General features: G+C 44.6%; 3 non-coding genes across 3 annotated transcripts; all 3 read left to right on the top strand.

Annotated features, from left to right (window-relative positions):
• Positions 1–723: 723 nt before the first annotated feature.
• On the top strand, positions 724–832 carry LOC146818008 (U6 spliceosomal RNA). The gene has a single exon (XR_014964542.1). It is a non-coding gene; the product is annotated as a U6 spliceosomal RNA (small nuclear RNA).
• Positions 833–2,667: 1,835 nt separating this feature from the next.
• On the top strand, positions 2,668–2,776 carry LOC146818009 (U6 spliceosomal RNA). Its single transcript, XR_014964543.1, has one exon. It is a non-coding gene; the product is annotated as a U6 spliceosomal RNA (small nuclear RNA).
• A 1,838-nt stretch (positions 2,777–4,614) lies between these two features.
• Positions 4,615–4,721, top strand: LOC146818010 (U6 spliceosomal RNA). The gene has a single exon (XR_014964531.1). It is a non-coding gene; the product is annotated as a U6 spliceosomal RNA (small nuclear RNA).
• Positions 4,722–5,029: the final 308 nt, after the last annotated feature.

Here is a 5,029-nt window from a genome sequence, read left to right on the forward strand (position 1 = left end):
AAAGCTTGTGTGTGTGTGTGTTTTAAAACACCATTCAATCAACCTTTTTAGCCACGTTTACGGCTCACAACCAGAAGACACAAGTAAACTCACTTGACCTCCTGAAATTCGGTTCTGGCAGGTGTTCCTAGCTTATACAAAGGACTTTAGGAGAAGGAAGGACCTAAAAGCCAGGCGATATTGTCCTAGATCCAAGGAAATGTTTTAGATCAGCCTCAGTTTCTTAAATAGTCTGCATTAACATCATCAGTTCCACGTCTGTGTGGGGCTGAGCTTGAGGACTCCTTAGTAAGCAGGCGGGTACAACAATAAAGTGTTTAATATAACAATACAGGCGAAAATTCAGGCACCTTGTCATAGGATCACCTCATCCAGGAACCCAGCATGCTATCTTTCCACTCTCAGAGCCCTTCACCTAACATATTGTGCAGTTGTTTCACCTTTAATATCACTGTTCCACAGGCAGCGTGATGTCACAATGTTCCTTATCTGTAGCCTGAACCATGAGCCTTTGCAACCCTGGCATAATCTACATACTTCCAATTGGTGAAGTCTTGGACCACAAATGCAGTGAAGAATAATGGATTGTTACTCTTCATGCATTTTTGCCCATTGGCTCAGATTTGAATGCTTACTGGCCATCCGAGCATCTCTGCCAGGCCACCCTATGTCTGGAGACCGTAGATTTAGAGAGTTTATAAACATTGTAGGTTCATCAATGAAGTATTCTCGCTTCAGAGGCACGTATACTAAAATTGGAACGATACAGAGAAGATTAGCATGGCCCCTGCGCAAGGATGACAAGCAAATTCTTGAAGCGTTCCATATTTTTACCAGCTTACAGGAGAGAAATGTTCTATGTTTTCAAGACTAATTGAAATAATAAAGCAGGTTCCAGTGCTTTCCTCCTAATATCTATTTTTCAATTTGTCTCTCCTCAACATTTTTAATGTATTTACCTCGCAGTAATGAAGGTGCACTCTATGTCCAGCTGCATTTAGCAAGGAAGCCTGCAGGACTTCTGGGACTTTTCTTTCTCTTCTTCAGCCTCCCTGTCATTATTCTTCACCACCCCCAAATCTATACTGCTGCCAGGGATGCGTTGCTTTGTGGGAGGCCGGATTAAGAGAAGGTCAGGGCCTATGCAAATGATGGCATCAGGGCTGCCTGTGAGTTCCGTTTCAGCAGTACTGTTAAAATCCGCCTTGCAACCAGAGTGGGCGGGTAAGCTGAAAAACAACAGTCCAGATTGGGCACCAGGTCATCTAGGTACTTGTAGGACATATTGGGCCTGAATCCCTCAGGTTCTTTGGTACAAGAAATGTTCACCCTCCACCCTAATAGAGAGGTCTTAGCCGATTGTGGCAGAAGGTTGCAGGGCAAGTTGCTCATGAGCCTGCTCTAATAATGAACCAACTTCCTCTGTCCTTACCTGTGGTTCCGCCTGCCTGCTGGGGCTGCCAGTTGTAGGCCTGCAGCCCATAGGGAGTTTGATTGTCCCTCTCACACATGTAAATGGGTCAGCACTCAAGTGCACACATCTGCCTGCACCCACAGACCCTCTCACACACACTTTTGTCAACAAGCTTTTTTCATAGTTTAGTGACTCAGGTACTCATATTGAAATACAAAAGCAGCACACCCCATGACGGCCTTCACATAGAGTCCAGCAGCAAATGGGAAACGTTTAACTAGCCATGGTCCTATTACTGCAGCCCTACCATGGAACGACTGCTGGATGATTTCTGCTGGAGAATATTGAACCTACAACAAGTCTGAGGTAAATAAGAATTCCACAGGAATACCATAAAACAGGGACCAGTGACCCTTCCGAGCCAGATAGGAGTCGAACCTACAATCTTTTGATCTGAAGTCAGATGCGTTATCCATTGCGCCACTGGCCCCATCTAGTGACACCCATACTTTTGTCCTTAAGAGCACTAGAAAGCTTGTGTGTGTGTGTGTTTTAAAACACCATTCAATCAAACTTTTTAGCCACGTTTACGGCTCACAACCAGAAGACACAAGTAAACTCACCTGACCTCCTGAAATTCGGTTCTCACAGGTGTTCCTAGCTCATACAAAGGACTTTAGGAGAAGGAAGGACCTAAAAGCCAGGCGATATTGTCCTAGATCCAAGGAAATGTTTTAGATCAGCCTCAGTTTCTTAAATAGTCTGCATTAACATCATCAGCTCCACGTCTGTGTGGGGCTGAGCTTGAGGACTCCTTAGTAAGCAGGCGGGTACAACAATAAAGTGTTTAATATAACAATACAGGCGAAAATTCAGGCACCTTGTCATAGGATCACCTCATCCAGGAACCCAGCATGCTATCTTTCCACTCTCAGAGCCCTTCACCTAACATATTGTGCAGTTGTTTCACCTTTAATATCACTGTTCCACAGGCAGCGTGATGTCACAATGTTCCTTATCTGTAGCCTGAACCATGAGCCTTTGCAACCCTGGCATAATCTACATACTTCCAATTGGTGAAGTCTTGGACCACAAATGCAGTGAAGAATAATGGATTGTTACTCTTCATGCATTTTTGCCCATTGGCTCAGATTTGAATGCTTACTGGCCATCCGAGCATCTCTGCCAGGCCACCCTATGTCTGGAGACCGTAGATTTAGAGAGTTTATAAACATTGTAGGTTCATCAATGAAGTATTCTCGCTTCAGAGGCACGTATACTAAAATTGGAACGATACAGAGAAGATTAGCATGGCCCCTGCGCAAGGATGACAAGCAAATTCTTGAAGCGTTCCATATTTTTACCAGCTTACAGGAGAGAAATGTTCTATGTTTTCAAGACTAATTGAAATAATAAAGCAGGTTCCAGTGCTTTCCTCCTAATATCTATTTTTCAATTTGTCTCTCCTCAACATTTTTAATGTATTTACCTCGCAGTAATGAAGGTGCACTCTATGTCCAGCTGCATTTAGCAAGGAAGCCTGCAGGACTTCTGGGACTTTTCTTTCTCTTCTTCAGCCTCCCTGTCATTATTCTTCACCACCCCCAAATCTATACTGCTGCCAGGGATGCGTTGCTTTGTGGGAGGCCGGATTAAGAGAAGGTCAGGGCCTATGCAAATGATGGCATCAGGGCTGCCTGTGAGTTCCGTTTCAGCAGTACTGTTAAAATCCGCCTTGCAACCAGAGTGGGCGGGTAAGCTGAAAAACAACAGTCCAGATTGGGCACCAGGTCATCTAGGTACTTGTAGGACATATTGGGCCTGAATCCCTCAGGTTCTTTGGTACAAGAAATGTTCACCCTCCACCCTAATAGAGAGGTCTTAGCCGATTGTGGCAGAAGGTTGCAGGGCAAGTTGCTCATGAGCCTGCTCTAATAATGAACCAACTTCCTCTGTCCTTACCTGTGGTTCCGCCTGCCTGCTGGGGCTGCCAGTTGTAGGCCTGCAGCCCATAGGGAGTTTGATTGTCCCTCTCACACATGTAAATGGGTCAGCACTCAAGTGCACACATCTGCCTGCACCCACAGACCCTCTCACACACACTTTTGTCAACAAGCTTTTTTCATAGTTTAGTGACTCAGGTACTCATATTGAAATACAAAAGCAGCACACCCCATGACGGCCTTCACATAGAGTCCAGCAGCAAATGGGAAACGTTTAACTAGCCATGGTCCTATTACTGCAGCCCTACCATGGAACGACTGCTGGATGATTTCTGCTGGAGAATATTGAACCTACAACAAGTCTGAGGTAAATAAGAATTCCACAGGAATACCATAAAACAGGGACCAGTGACCCTTCCGAGCCAGATAGGAGTCGAACCTACAATCTTTTGATCTGAAGTCAGATGCGTTATCCATTGCGCCACTGGCCCCATCTAGTGACACCCATACTTTTGTCCTTAAGAGCACTAGAAAGCTTGTGTGTGTGTGTGTTTTAAAACACCATTCAATCAAACTTTTTAGCCACGTTTACGGCTCACAACCAGAAGACACAAGTAAACTCACCTGACCTCCTGAAATTCGGTTCTCACAGGTGTTCCTAGCTCATACAAAGGACTTTAGGAGAAGGAAGGACCTAAAAGCCAGGCGATATTGTCCTAGATCCAAGGAAATGTTTTAGATCAGCCTCAGTTTCTTAAATAGTCTGCATTAACATCATCAGTTCCACGTCTGTGTGGGGCTGAGCTTGAGGACTCCTTAGTAAGCAGGCGGGTACAACAATAAAGTGTTTAATATTACAATACAGGCGAAAATTCGGACACCTTGTCATAGGCTCACCTCGTCCAGGAACCCAAGCATGCTATCTTTCCACTCTCAGAGCCCTTCACCTAACCTACTGTGCAGTTGTTTCACCTTTAATATCACTGTTCCACAGGCAGCGTGATGTCACAATGTTCCTTATCTGTAGCCTGAACCATGAGCCTTTGCAACCCTGGCATAATCTACATACTTCCAATGTGTGAAGTCTTGGACCACAAATGCAGTGAAGAATAATGGATTGTTACTCTTCATGCATTTTTGCCCATTGACTCAGATTTGAATGCTTACTGGCCATCCGAGCATCTCTGCCAGGCCACCCTATGTCTGGAGACCGTAGTTTTAGAGAGTTTATAAACATTGTAGGTTCATCAATGAAGTGTGCTCGCTTCGCCGGCACGTATACTAAAATTGGAATGATACAGAGAAGATTAGCATGGCCCCTGCTCAAGGATGACACGCAAATTCGTGAAGCGTACCATATTTTTACCAGCTTTCAGGAGAGAAATGTTCTATGTTTTCAAGACTAATTGAAATAATAAAGCAGGTTCCAGTGCTTTCCTCCTAATATGTATTTTTCAATTTGTCTCTCCTCAACATGTTTAATGTTTTTACCTGGCAGTAAAGAAGGTGCACTCTATGTCCAGCTGCATTTAGCAAGGAAGCCTGCAGGACTTCTGGGACTTTTCTTTCTCTTCTTCAGCCTCCCTGTCATTATTCTTCACAACCCCCAAATCTATACTGCTGCCAGCGATGCGTTGCTTTGTGGGAAGCAAGACAAAGAGAAGGGGAGGGC

Source organism: Triturus cristatus, chromosome 6 (genome assembly GCF_964204655.1).
Source record: "Triturus cristatus chromosome 6, aTriCri1.1, whole genome shotgun sequence".
Classification (NCBI taxonomy): Eukaryota; Metazoa; Chordata; class Amphibia; order Caudata; family Salamandridae; genus Triturus; species Triturus cristatus.